This window comes from Aquarana catesbeiana, linkage group LG03, assembly GCF_042186555.1.
Source record: "Aquarana catesbeiana isolate 2022-GZ linkage group LG03, ASM4218655v1, whole genome shotgun sequence".
Classification (NCBI taxonomy): Eukaryota; Metazoa; Chordata; class Amphibia; order Anura; family Ranidae; genus Aquarana; species Aquarana catesbeiana.
The window spans coordinates 263847868-263863553 of NC_133326.1; positions in this window are offsets into that span (position 1 = coordinate 263847868).

Sequence of the window (15686 nt, forward strand, 5' to 3'; positions counted from 1 at the left end):
AAAAGATGTACATTTGATGCTAGTTCTCACAATACACACACATATATATATATATATATAACATTTACATTTTTATGTATTATTTTTCAAGTTTCAAAATGGTGCGGCTAGCAACAGCATCATAGAATGTGCTTTTTATATTACAATACAGACAATGTATGAAACAAGGTACTTCAATTTGCATAAAAAACGCATTGGGAAGTTAAGAATTTATAATTATGTGCATACTATTAAACAGATGGTTTACATCATTGCTCGGAAGTTTAAATGAATGCTACTATATTTTAATGGATTACTAACTTATATAGTAATCACACTGATAAATTTTTTTCAGTAGGTAGAAATATTTTCAGCTCTGCATTTACATACAGATTATTTTTCTGTCAGTTTCGAGTTGGTATAATTGCCTTTTGCAACAGTCTTATTATAAATATATAGAAAATGACATTTGTATCCATAAACAAAAAATTAAATTTGCTTATGTTTTCAGTGTTTGTATTTATTGTTACACATTTGAAAAGACTGTACCCATGATGTTCATAAGATTTGAAAATCTCTTGAAAAAAGACCGGGCAAATTAAATGCACTGAAAAGCAGATGTTTCTTACAAAAGAAGTGCAATAATATGGATTTTAAGTAAAGACAATTTTAGTTTAAAAAGGGAACCTGTACTGAGAGAAGTTTAGCTCACAGAAGGTTCAGAATGAACATGTACTGTACATTACATGAACATACAGTAGGGACGGAAAGTATTCAGACCCCCTTAAATTTTTCACTCTTTGTTATATTGCAGCCATTTGCTAAAATCATTTAAGTTAATTTTTTTCCTCATTAATATACACACAGCACCCCATATTGACAGAAAAACACAGAATTGTTGACATTTTTGCAGATTTATTAAAAAAGAAAAACTGAAATATCACATGGTCCTAAGTATTCAGACCCTTTGCTCGGTATTTAGTAGAAGCACCCTTTTGATCTAATACAGCCATGAGTCTTTTTGGGAAAGATGCAGCAAGTTTTTTTACACCTGGATTTGGGGATCCTCTGCCATTCCTCCTTGCAGATCCTCTCTAGTTCTGTCAGGTTGGATGGTAAACGTTGGTGGACAGCCATTTTTAGGTATCTCCAGAGATGTTCAATTGGGTTTAAGTCAGGGCTCTGGCTGGACCATTCAAGAACAGTCACGGAGTTGTTGTGAAGCCACTCCTTCATTATTTTAGCTGTGTGCTTAGGGTCATTGTCTTGTTGGAAGGTAAACCTTTGGCCCAGTCTGAGATTTTGAGCACTCTGGAGAAGGTTTTCGTCCAGGATATCCCTGTACTATGCCGCATTCATTTCTCTTGATTGCAGTCGTCCTGTCCCTGCAGCTGAAAAACACCCCCACAGCATGATGCTGCCACCACCATGCTTCACTGTTGGGACTGTATTGGACAAGTGATGAGCAGTACCTGGTTTTCTCCACACATACCGCTTAGAATTAAGGCCAAAAAGTTCTATCTTGGTCTCATCAGACCAAAGAATCTTATTTCTCATAATCTTGGAGTCCTTCAGGTGTTGTTTAGCAAACTCCATGTGGGCTTTCATGTGTCTTGGATTAAGGAGAGGCTTCCGTCAGGCCACTCTGCCATAAAGCCCCAACTGGTGGAGGGCTGCAGTGATGGTTGACTTTCTACAACTTTCTCCCATCTCCCGACTGCATCTCTGTAGCTCAGCCACAGTGATCTTTGGTTTCTTCTTTACCTCTCTCACCAAGGCTCTTCTCCCTTGATAGCTCAGTTTGGCCGGATGGCCAGCTCTAGGAAGAGTTCTGGTCGTCCCAAACGTCTTCCATTTAAGGATTATGGAGGCCACTGTGCTCTTAGGAACCTTACGTGCAGCATAATTTTTTTGTAACCTTGGCCAGATCTGTGCCTTGCCACAATTCTGTCTCTGAGCTCTTCAGGCAGTTCCTTTGACCTCATGATTCTCATTTGCTCTGACATGCACTGTGAGCTGTAAGGTCTTATATAGACAGGTGTGTGGCTTTCCTAATCAAGTCCAATCAGTATAATCAAACACAGCTGGACTCAAATGAAGGTGTAGAACCATCTCAAGTAGGGATGAGCTTCGTGTTCGAGTCGAATGCATGTTCGACTCGAACATCATGTGTTCGGTCGTTCGCCGAATTACAAACGATATGGGCCGTTTGCACCAAATTCGAGTGGCGTGTTACCGCCCATAATTCACTGCGGCATCGCAGTGCATTGCTGGATGATGATTGGCCAAGCATGCACTATGACCCCCATGCTTGGCCAATCACAGCGCTGTGTGTACAGAGAGCCGTACTTGGCCAAAGCCAAGGAGGCTTTGGTCAATTATGGCTCAGGGGGTTTAGTACATGCCCCACACTATATAAGGCCCCCTCCTGGCGGCCTTGTGTAGTGTGTTGCAGTGGAGACTGGAGAGAGATAGATAGACAGAGACAGTGTCATTTGATTTAAGTTAGATAGAGTAAGCAGGTCGAATCAGTTAGCTGCACCTACTGTGTATTTTGTGTATATATATATATATATATATATATATATATATATATATATATATATATATATATGCATCCCAGGTGTTATTTATATATATATATATATATATATATATATATATATATATATATATATATATATATATATATATATATACACTGTATTCAGTTTAGCTAGATCCTGTTCTTCTCTTCCTAATATACTGACAGGCAGACAGGTGTTTTTACAGTATTTCCAGTTAGTGTAATGTGTACCCTGCACAGTTGCACCTACAGTATAGCTACCTGAAGTCAGGTGCTTGTGTAGGCTCTTGACGTATTTCCTATTACTGTACTGTGTACCTTGCACAGTTGCACCTACAGTATAGCTACCTGAAGCCAGGTGCTTGCGTGGGCTCTTGACGTATTTCCAGTTCCTATACTGTGTACCCTGCACAGTTGCACCTACATTATAGCTACCTGAAGCCAGGTGCTTGTGTAGGCTCTTGATGTATTTCCAGTTTCTGTACTGTGTACCCTGCACAGTTGCACCTACAGTATAGCTACCTGAAGCCAAGTGCTTGCGTGGGCTCTTGACGTATTTCCAGTTCCTGTACTCTGTACCCTGCACAGTTGCACCTACAGAATAGCTACCTGAAGCCAGGTGCTTGTGTGGGCTCTTGATGTATTTCCAGTTACTGTACTGTGTACCCTGCACAGTTGCATCTACAGTATAGCTACCTGAAGCCAGGTGCTTGTGTGGGTTCTTGACATATTTCCAGTTACTGTACTGTGTACCCTGCACAGTTGCACCTACAGTATAGCTACCTGAAGCCAGGCGCTTGTGTGGGCTCTTGACATATTTCCAGTTACTGTACTGTGCACCTTGCACAGTTGCACCTACAGTATAGCTACCTGAAGCCAGGTGCTTGCGTGGGCTCTTGACATATTTCCAGTTACTGTACTGTGTACCCTGCACAGTTGCACCTACAGTATAGCTACCTGAAGCCAGGTGCATGTGTAGGCTCTTGACATATTTCCAGTTACTGTATTGTGTACCCTGCACAGTTGCACCTACAGTATAGCTACCTGAAGCCCGGTGCTTGTGTAGGCTCTTGACATATTTCCAGTTCCTGTACTGTGTACCCTGCACAGTTGCACCTACAGTATAGCTACCTGAAGCCAGGTGCTTGCGTGGGCTCTTGATGTATTTCCAGTTTCTGTACTGTGTACCATGCACAATTGCACCTACAGAATAGCTACCTGAAGCCAGGTGCTTTTGTGGGCTCTTGACGAATTTCCAGTTACTGTACTGTGTACCCTGCACAGTTGCACCTACAGTATAACTACCTGAAGCCAGGTGCTTGTGTGGGCTCTTGACGTATTTCCAGTTACTGTACTGTGTACCCTGCACAGTTGCACCTACAGTATAGCTACCTGAAGCCAGGTGCTTGTGTGGGCTCTTGACATATTTCCAGTTACTGTACTGTGTACCCTGCACAGTTGCACCTACAGTATAGCTACCTGAAGCCAAGTGCTTGCGTGGGCTCTTGACGTATTTCCAGTTTCTGTACTGTGTACCATGCACAGTTGCACCTACAGAATAGCTACCTGAAGCCAGGTGCTTGTGTGGGCTCTTGACGTATTTCCAGTTACTGTACTGTGTACCCTGCACAGTTTCACCTACAGTATAGCTACCTGAAGCCAGGTGCTTGTGTGGGCTCTTGACATATTTCCAGTTACTGTACTGTGTACCCTGCACAGTTGCACCTACAGTATAGCTACCTGAAGCCAGGTGCTTGTGTAGGCTCTTGACATATTTCCAGTTACTGTACTGTGTACCTTGCACAGTTGCACCTACAGTATAGCTACCTGAAGCCAGGTGCTTGTGTGGGCTCTTGACGTATTTCCAGTTACTGTACTGTGTAAATAAACTTAAAATGTGCGCTAGCATAAATAAAATTAAAATTAAATCTGCAACAAACAAGGCTTCTTGAGAGGCCACCCGAAGCTGTAGTATATACCTTAAAATAAACCACAGTGCTGTAAAATAACAAATTTCAAAATATAACACATCTCCGTGAAAGAAATTATATAAAGAACAAGAAAGTAAAAAGTTCAAAAAATGTGATTGAAAACAAAAAAAACGCTTAAAAAGCGCCACATTCAGTTCGTGAGAAAACGGAATTACAAGAAAAAAACGTGGGTGAAGAAAATGAACCGTTCCTTTAATGCATCACATCAAGGTGGGAGAGGTAAGAGGTATAAGAACACTTCCAAGCCACCAATAGTTGCAGGAAAGTAGTAATGGCTGTACTCTTACCCTGCACAGTTGCACCTACAGTATAGCTACCTGAAGCCAGGTGCTTGTGTAGGCTCTTGAAGTATTTCCAGTTACTGTACTGTGTACCCTGCACAGTTGCACCTACAGTATAGCTACCTGAAGCCAGGTGCTTGTGTAGGCTCTTGACATATTTCCAGTTACTGTACTGTGTACCCTGCACAGTTGCACCTACAGTATAGCTACCTGAAGACAAGTGCAGGTGTTCTCATATCATTTACAGTCCCAAGAAACCCATGGACTTGTACGTGGCTGGGAGGAGGTGGCTGCAGATCATGTCGTCCTTAGTGACCCAGAGGACTCCTGACCGAATGCCTCAGCAAACCTGCACTGCATGGCCTCCCTGATCCTGCAAAGCCTGCGGAAGGATCCTCGTATTCGTGGTATCAAGGAGAGGGATCGTTACTGGCTGGCAACCCTCCTTGATCCACATTACAAGAGTAAGGTTACAGAGCTTATCTTGCCATCGCAGAGGGAGCAGAGGGTGAAATATCTTCGGGAGGCCTTGCAGAAAGGTCCCAGAGACTGGGAGGTTACAAACTCCTTTTCCTGGAGAACGTGTTGCCGAGGCTTTGGTTAGTCACAGAAGGAGTGGTGGAGAAGGTGACCGTCTGACAGATGCTTTCAGACAATTTTTTAGTCCGCAGCCCCAAGGTATGATCGGTTCCAGCAACCATCGCCAGTGTCTGTTTTACATGGTGCAGGAATACCTAGGGGCAAGATCTGACTTGGACACCTTTCCCACCGAAAATCCTCTGGGTTACTGGGTCTTGAGGATGGATCACTGGCCAGAGCTTGCACAGTATGCAATTGAGCTACTGGCCTGTCCTGCATCCAGCATTCTTTCGGAACGCACATTCAGTGCTGCTGGAGGCTTTGTAACCAATCACGGGGTGCGCCTGTCCACCGACTCGGTTGATCGACTGACCTTCATAAAAATGAATCAGTCTTGGATCACCACCAGATACCAAGCACCTGATGCTAATGTAACCAAATCATTTTTTTGAAATGTCATATTCCTTCAAGACTCCCTATGCTGATGCTGAGTGATTATTCTGTTATGCTGAATGACTATCCTCTTCCTCCTCAATGATCATGCTGATAGCTTGTAAGAATATTTTTGTTTCTGGGTGCCGCCACCAGTGGTTAAGGCCCAATTTTTCAGCCTCTGTTTAACAGGGGCATGTAATTACAATTTTTGATGCAATTCTTTGCAGCAGGACTCGTTCCTGCGCTCCAACTAGAGTATCTGTGAGGGGTTGCAGTGTTGTGGCACCAGCACCGGTGCCTAAGGCCCAATTTTTCTGTCCTTGTTCAACAGAGACATGTAATTACAATTCTTGATCTAATATTTCACAGCAGGGCCCGTTCCAGCGTCCTCCAAGAGTAACTGTGAGGACTTATGCCCTGTACACACGGTCGGACTTTGTTCGGACATTCCGACAACAAAATCCTAGGATTTTTTCCGACGGATGTTGGCTCAAACTTGTTTTGCGTACACACGGTCGCACAAAGTTGTCGGAATTTCCGATCGCCCAGAACGCGGTGACGTCAAGCACGTATGACGAGACTAGAAAAGGCCAGTTCAGAACCAAGCGCGGCGCCCTTTGGGCTCCTTTTGCTAATCTCGTGTTAGTAAAAGTTTGGTGAGAGACGATTCGCGCTTTTTCAGACTCGTGGCTTTCAGATCGTTTTCTGCCGTTCAGTTTGTGCTTGTGGGTTTGTACTGTATTTGCTCTTTGGTGCGTGCAAGCAAGTTCTGCGTGACTTTAATTAGTCATTGTATTCTTGTTCGTTCGTTACTGTTTTTCAGGTCGCTCTTCACAGGCCTTGCTGTTCTTCAGTGCGTTCTGCTACTTCGTTCTGAGTAGCCGACCATTTTCTAGCCATGTTGCATATGCATACTCCTCGTAGAGTTCGTGCTGTGCGGGGGCTTGGTGTTGGGGTCCTGACCTTGACACAAGTCCAGTCCATGAACAGGGTGGGGAGGAGTTCATGGACCAAGAATTGGTTGCTTCAGCGTGACCAGTTCTCTCATGCCTTTGCTCCGTGAGATCCGTGAGAATAATCCTGAAGATTTCAGGAACTTTCTCAGGATGACGGACCCCGTGTTTCACCGTCTGTTGGCTTCGCTGACCCCTTATATTAGCAGGCAGGATACCTGCATGAGGCAAGCCATCACTCTGGAGCAGAGGCTCGTCGCTACCCTGCGGTACTTGGCGACAGGGAGAAGCCTGCAGGACTTGAAGTTCTCAACAGGCATCTCCCCCCAGGCTCTGGGGATCATAATCCCAGAGACCTGTTCTGCCATCATCCAGGTCCTGCAGAAGGAGTATATGAAGGTAAGATTTTTATCCTTTAATATCACATTTTTTTGTATTTAATGTTTGATAATATATTGTATTTCTTTCCTCATTCCCTAATGACCATGATTGGAATATGTTGTGAATGTCCCCTTTGTTCTCATGCATGCAGGATTTTTATGTAATTATTTTTTAAGGTCCTTCATACAGATTGGCCTTCAATAACCTCCCCAGCATGTTCTCTCCTGGCCCTATATTCACCTCATGTAGTCACTTAACAATGTATTTTATCAGCTCCATAGTAGTGCTTTACCCCAAACACCCCCTAAAATGTTTAGAAATGTGATTTTAGCTTTAAATTCTGGCAGAGTGGCAGAGGCTTATTTTTTGTGGTGTCCCCAAATCATTTTTAGTAACCCTCCCTCCCCCCTACTGCTAAGTCAGCTGATCCCAATTCTCTATCTATACTCAATCATCTATCTGCTGACTTTGCCAAACCCATACACACTATACCCATCTGTTTTGTGCTCTGATGTATGGATGAATTACCCAAAGCACAGGGCCTGCCTGTATACTTTCAAATGGTACTGTTTAAAGTTTTTGTATCCTATTATTATCTTGATAGGTAATTGCAGAATGTCCAAATGTCCTCAAATGTGTACAATGTGTATTTATATCTTTGTATTCTGACACTTCTTACCTGTCCAGTGGGCTGCCAATAGTGTAACTAAGTAGGGGCTGTTCCAAGTAATACCCTGTATTTAGGCATTCATCTCTCAATGAAGTGAAGAGGGTTACCTGTCCAAGATTTCCACACACCCCATAATGTTAGAAATGGCCCATGAGAGGGGGGGAGGGGAAATATGATAGGTGTACCTTATACTTTGGCGTTGTGAAATTCCCCTTAATAAATGCTATCTGGAGGTTGCCCCATAATGTTTGTGCCTAATCTGCTTGCCATGTTTCTGAGCAAAAATAGTAATTATTTTTTTTCCCTCAACAGTTTCCTTCCACGCCACAGGAATGGCAGACTGTGGCCTCCCACTTTGCCCAGCGGTGGGACTTTCCTAACTGTGGAGGGGCAATTGATGGGAAACACGTCCACATCGTCCCACCACCCAACTCGGGGTCGTACTATTTCAACTATAAAGGGTTCAATAGTATTGTGATGTTGGTGTTGGTGTCGGCTAATTACGACTTCTTGTATGTGGACGTGGGGAAGAATGGCCGGATGTCCGATGGTGGAGTCATCGCCCAGACGGAGTTCTACAGGTGTCTCCAGAATGGCAGCTTGGACTTGCCAGCTCCAGAGGACAATGTGGAAGGACTCCCATTCGTGTTCGTTGCTGATGAAGCGTTTGCGCTGGGGGACCACCTGATGAGGCCATTCCCGATGAGGACCCTCACCCCGGAACAGAGGGTTTTTAATTACCGGCTGGCCAGAGCCCGAAGAGTGGTGGAGAACACATTTGGAATCCTGGCCAGCCGGTTCCGCCTATTTATGACACCTATCCATATGGCGGAGTATAAACTGAACCATATTATACTGGCGTGCTGTATTCTCCATACCTTTTTAAGGAAACATTCGGCCAACTATGCTGGCTCAGTTGGGCCTGAGGCCGGAGTGATACCTGAAACACTGACGGCGCTTGAAAGCGGCCATCCTGGCTTGCCCTCCCTGAGTGCCCGTGATGTCCGGTTACGATACCTGGAGTTCTTTGCGGGTAGGGGGGCTATCAATATGCCTTCAAATTTGTGAAGCCTTTTTCCAATAAAAAAGCAAAAAAATTAAAATCTTTGTGCACATTTACTGCTTGTGTTTGTTTTAGCTGACCCTGACAGAAATGTGGGGAGTCCTGAAAATGGCGTGACTGTGTAACCTTATACAAAGAACTGTTGTCTGTTATTTACTAAAGGCGTATACACTTTTTATACTACAAGTGCTCTTGAAACTGCAATGAAATTGCTCTTGTAGTGCAAAGAGGATTTGCCCTTAGGAAATAACCCCCATTTTCGATGAAAACAGCAATTACATCACCCCAAAAGTGTTGTAGTGTTGAGACAATAATCCACACATTCTTGATTAACAAACTTTTTTATACTTGCACAATTACATGTGCATTTACCAAAGGTTTTTAAAACAAACCAACATGTTTGTTGTATAACAATTTTTGGGGTGGCATTATCAAAAATAGAAATGTCCATTTAAGATAAAACAGGCCTGTGTAAAACCAACAAGAAAGGCAAAAAACTTGAACTTACAAAGTTCACATATGGTAAAACCTGAAGGCAATATCAGACATGAGTATTTAGGAACTGTGTTTGATATTGCGTTCAGATGGGGGGAAATCACCCCAAGAAAAGCCAAATTTGGAAGATGCACACCAATTTACGAATGTCAACATGTGCTAGCTGCCATCACGGGGGATCAAGGGACGTGTTTTGGGGGAGCAAGCCCTTCCTCACCGCTACTTTATAATTGAGGAAGGGGTTGCACCCCCAAAACGCGTCCATTGATCTCCCATGATGGCAGATAGCACATGTTGGCACACTGTGTGCATCCTCCAAATTCGGCTTTTCAAAACATTGCTAAAATATTTAAAACATTGGACCACACTGAAAAAAGCGAATTTGTGGGGTTTTAAATTCGCCCCAAAACATCAATTATGTTATTATTTTTTTGAATAACATCATTTATTTTTTTCTGGATGTTTTGCAATTCTACATTACACCCCATTATCTCCCCGATCAGGATCTGGGCACTTTCAGATGTGAAAGGATCTCGATCCCTAACATCACGATCACCTAAAAAGAGAGAAACCAAACAAAAACAGGTATCAAAAATCTGCCACCATCCATCTCTTATCTGAGTCTGTGGTCGCAGACACTCACCTGTTGTGGTGCCAATCTCCACCACATCTACTTCCTCCTCCTGCTCTGCTTGGGTTGGGGGTATTTCACCTTCTTCCATAGGTGGGGGGTCTGTGGTCTCCTCAGATGAGGGGTGTCCTCCGAGTCTTTGCTCCCCTATGTAAAACAAAAATGGTATAATTAGCACACAGATATTTGATGGCAGAACTAGAAATAGGAAACATTGCTTGGAAGTGGGGTACAATTGTCTATTTTAGCAGAGTTCCAAGATGTAGCTTTTTTAGTGTCCTTTGTCAACCTGCAATACTTTACCTGTTTAGTACAAGCTTCACAGATGGAGACCCCCCTATAGTATACACTGGAGCACCTGTGTGCCCCCCTAATAAAAATGGTGTTCTTGTGTCCCACACTAGTGCTCCAGTGTCCAGATGTGAAAACAGCTGCTCAGTGTCCTCTCCTTACACAGAATATAGTTTGCATTTCATTCTAGTAACAAACCCATCTACACCACCAAATATTTTGCATCCAAGTAGGCCCTAAAAAATGTCTGAAAATGCATATGGCCTAAACAATGGTGTTTTAGAGGGGTCCCAAAAAAGGTTTGATACGAACGAATAATGGGACCATGAACATTAAAATTGACATTTTAAACTGTACAACAATTAAGAAAAGCATATGGAGCAGCACAAACGTAAGAAAGACAAAAAGAATAGGAACACAGCACAACTACTTACTTTTTTGCAGCACTCTCCGGATCTTTCGGTACTGCTCTGGCTTTCTTAATTTTAGGTCCGACCACCGCTTCCTGAGCTGATCTTTCAATCGTCGTACCCCGAAATTCCTGTGAAGACTTTTGACCACTTTCGCCATGATCTTGGCCTTTCTGATATTGGGGTTGGGGTAAGGCCCATACTTTCAGTCATAGTCGGCCTTCTTCAGGATGTCGACCATCTCCAACATCTCCCCAAAGGACATATTTGTGGCCTTAAATCGTCTCCTTCTGGATCGGGACGTGTCCGGATCCGGGCTTTCCTCCTCCTCCTCCTCGTTCCTGTAATTAGCACGCACCTGCTGTGACTCCGCCATGTGCTCTTCCCCCACTGTGCCGAGCGAAAAGGGGCGGGGAATAGAATAGAAAGAACGTCAGGGGCGGGCGGAGTTACACGCTTGCGCAGTGTATCTAAAGAGTAACACACGTGCGTATTTCGTACGATCTGTGAGCGGAGGAAGGAGCATTGGACGCGCCGATCGTAAGAACGAAGGTAAGAGACAAACTTGTGCCTATACTGCTTCTACATTGAGGCCTATATTGTAACAAGATTAGGAGAGTTTTGTCTGACATTAGGCTTTGTCTTGTGTCTTGCAGTGAACATGGATATGCTATTGAAAGACAATGACTTCATGTTACTATTCATTGATATGTTAAGGGAGCTGCCATGTCTGTGGGGGATCAACCACCCACATTATAAGAACCAAACAAAGAGGAAGGCAGCGCTGGAGCAATTGTGTAAAATTGTGAATCCGGTGATCCCCATGGCAGACATCCCATTTTTGAAGATCTTAATTGGTGACCTGAGGAGCACATATGTAAGGGAGCGCCAGAAAGTCCAGGATTCACAGAGATCCGGAGCAGTAGATGACATCTATGTCCCCAGGATGTGGTACTATGACAGGCTGCATTTTCTGGCAGGTCAGACTGAACCCAGGTCATCCCTCTCCAGTCTTCCTTCCACGATTCCTTCCCCCCCCGGCTGAGGCTTCTGACGCCCAACCTGGGCCTTCCAGGCAACATGTGGAGGAGCCCAGCTTGAGCCAGGTATAGCATTCCTCGAAATATTTCTGCTTGTCCAATCAATGATGTTAACTAGATGTTAGTTGGGAGTACTAATTTAGGATTGTGATTGATGAAGCAAAAAATAAAACCATGTCCCTTATTCATACACAGGGAAGTCTCAGCCAGGAGGTGGCTGGGCCAAGCCGAGCCGCCTGCCTGATATGCCGGTCCCTCCCCAACACCTGGAAAGAGAAAGTGGCAGGAAGAGGAGTACCCTAGAGGAGGCTACCAGAGGACTCTTTTGGAGGGCTACAGAGGCCCTGGAAGCACCACACACCGTGGAGGAGGACATTGCTGCCCTCATTGCCTCAAAAATGCAGAGGATGGAGGAGGGACAACAACTCATGTGTGAGTCGCTCATATTGGAGGCTCTTAACAAAGGTATGAGGGGCCAAATTACAGCTCAGACACACCTTTGCGAACTCACAGATGGTCCTCCTCATCCTCCTGCAGGTCCTCCTCCTTCTCCTCCAGGTCCTACTCCTCCTCCTCCTTCTCCTCCAGGTCCTACTCCTCCTCCTGCCACATCTCCAACAGCACAGCCACAGCCCGGAAGGAAGCGTGGAAGGAAGACCAGAAAGTGAGGACCCTGGATCCAGTCTGGTCGGCCAAAAGATGCAGCCTCTTGTGGTACCACAGCCTGGGGACACAGATGTCATCTGCTGCTTTCCGGATCTCTGCGAATTCTGGACCAGACTGCCCTCCCTTACATATGGACTCCTAAGGCCACCAATTTTGATGTTCAAGAATTGATGTCTGCCGTGGGGGTCCCAGGCTTCGCTAATTTCTCATGTTTCTCCAGTGTTGCCTCCCTCTTTGTTTGGTTCTGAGCCCTTAATAAAGGAATTTTGTTTTGAATTATACTTGCCTATGTGTGTTTTACTTCAAAAAGGACAGTTGGTTTGTGAGGATTCAGGTACATTTCAAATATACAATGTGAAATGAACAAGGGACACCAACACCAAACAATCTCCTTGAGATTAAATAATAAAAGATATCAATGGTGTTGTGGTAACTTGACACACAAAACAAACACAAAAATAGTCTGGAGTAAAAATAACATTGAACAAAGATCAGCCTTGGAAAAAATACAAACATAAAATCTAAAACAAAAATGGCTTAAAATACCAAAAAAAAATAAATAAAAAAAAAACATTATGTCAGATGTGACAAATAACAATATATTGAGTAACTGTGAGGACTTACAGTGTTGTGGCACCAGCACCACCACCACCGCCACCACCAAAGGCCCAATTTTTCTCCCCCTGTTGAACAGGTGCATGTAATTACAATTTTTGATCTAATATTTTACAGCAGGGCCCATTCCAGCGCCCACCAAGAGTAACTGTGAGGACTTACAGTGTTGTGGCACCAGCACCACCACCATCACCAAATGCCCAATTTTTCTGCCCCTGTTCAACAGAGGCATGTAATTACAATTCTTGATCTAATATTTCACAGCAGGGCCCTGTGAGGGCTTACAGTGTTGTGGCAACACCAACACCTAAGGCCACAATTTCTGCAGAGTATATAGGGCAGGCCCCTACTTTCAAACATCCAACTTACAAATGACTCCTACTTGCAAATGGAAGGAGACAACAGGAAGTGAGATGAAATCTACCCCTAGGAATGGAAATTCTCTCCTGTAAGAGTTAATATGGGAAAAACGTGTCTCCTTTCCACTGATGTTTTATCACCAATCCTTGTTTCACTAAAACCCCCAAATATTCTAAAAACATTTATCATTGTGACAGAAAGTGAGGTGAAATCTTCTGAAGAGGAGCACAGACAGCAAAACAAATGTCACAGGGGTGATAACCCTTCCCTATGTTTTCCAAAAAGCTTAAAAACAGATTTTTTGGCTGGAGCTACACTTTAAAAATGTACCAGTTCAAAATTACAAACAGATTCTACTTAACAACAAACCTACAGTCCCTGTCTTGTTTGCACCGTCTGTATACTGCTGTTCAGAGTATGTAGGACCTGAGGGCCCCATGCCTTTCCTTTTTTTAATTTGGGTGCGGGGTTCCCCTTAGTATCCATACAAGACCCAAAGGGCCTGGTAATGGACTGGGGGGGGGTACCCATGCAGTTTGTCTCACTGATTTTCATCTATATTGTCGGGACCCGACATTACATTAAAGCCGCAAGCAGTTTTAAATGACTTTTATTCCTTTAAAAATGTCATTTTGTGCAGGGACTGTTCTAAACACGGGAAACACGCGCCACTTTACAAGCATACTATAGACACCCCCAAGGTACGATACTTAAAGGAATATTTCACTTTTTTTTTTACTTTAAGCATCATTAAAATCACTGCCCCCGAAAAAGTGGCCGTTTTTAAAACTTTTTTTTGCATTGATACATGTCCCATGGGGCAGGACCTGGTTCCCCAAACCCTTGTTAAGACAATACCATGCAAATTAGCCTTTAAAATTAGCACTTTTGATTTCAAACGTTCGAGTCCCATAGACTTCAATGGGGCTCTAACGTTTGTGCGAATTTTCGGTCCGTTCGCTGGTTCTGGTGCAAACCGAACTGGGGGGTGTTCAGCTCATCCCTAATCTCAAGGATGATCAGAAGAAATGGACAACACCTGAGTTAAATATATGAGTGTCACAGCAAAGAGTCTGAATACTTAGGACCATGTGATATTTCAGTTTTTCTTTTTTTTTAAATCTGCAAAAATTTCAACAATTCTGTGCTGTGTTTTCTGTCAATATGAGGTGCTGTGTGTACATTAATGAGGAAAAAAATGAACTTAAATGATTTTAGCAAATGGCTGCATTATAACAAAGTGTGAAAAATGTAAGGGGGTCTGAATACTTTCCATCCCCACTGTAGCACTAAACCATATTAAGGGCTATGAGAGCAGAATCTTGTTTTTTTTTTACCTTTTTTAAGGCCAAATTGCAAGCTTTTGTAAAAATGGTATGTGCACCTGGGCAGTGCCATAGAGGACAGCTGCATGCAAAAAATAAAAAATAAAAAATACTGCTTCATGAGAGAAGGTTTTTAATGCAGCTTAAAGGGCAACATTAAAAAGTTCAAGTTTCAGTAGGATATAGTCCTTTATAAGGGCCCATTCCCACTAGGAACTGCACTTGAATCATGCAGTAACGCTGTGCAGTTCTGTGCATTGTGATTTCATCCCTATTCATTTTGAATGTACTGAAATCACACCACACCGCACCAAAAGTAGTGCATGCACTACTTTTTGAAATTCACTGCAACCGCATTGCTTGGTACTTTTGCACAATGTGATCTAGTGCGGGTCGGTGTGGGCAAACACACTGCACTTGCAACCAGCGTTTGGAGTGTCATTAACTTTGCCCTGACTCCCGCAGCAGATAGCAAGGGCAATGCAATTGGAATGCGGTGTGGGAAGCCGCACTGGTAGGCGTTCTGCATTCTAGTGTGAACGGGCCCTAAAAGTGACATTTTCTGTTTACAAACATCAGCCAGGGTTCTGTCCTTTAGGAGCTATATTATTACCTTGGATAAATGACAGATACCTGTCCAGCTTCTGTTTAAAACCAGGGGAGCTCTGATTTAGTGGCAGTATCACTACCACTGCTAAATGATAGACCTCCACAAGCTGACAAGGATCCTAGTTCATGTTATTGGGCAAATATGATTCCCACTGACTTGTGTACATACAGAAGCCAGCAGGGATCTATCATTTGTTATGGGAGTAGTGACTAGTTAAAGGGGTTGTAAACCCTGGTGTTAAACAAATTTCTGACTGGCCCCCTAGCCCCCCCCGTTTTACTTACCTGAGCCCCTTCATCCCCGCGCCAGAGATGCACTGTCCCTCTCTGCATGGGGTCCTGGCTC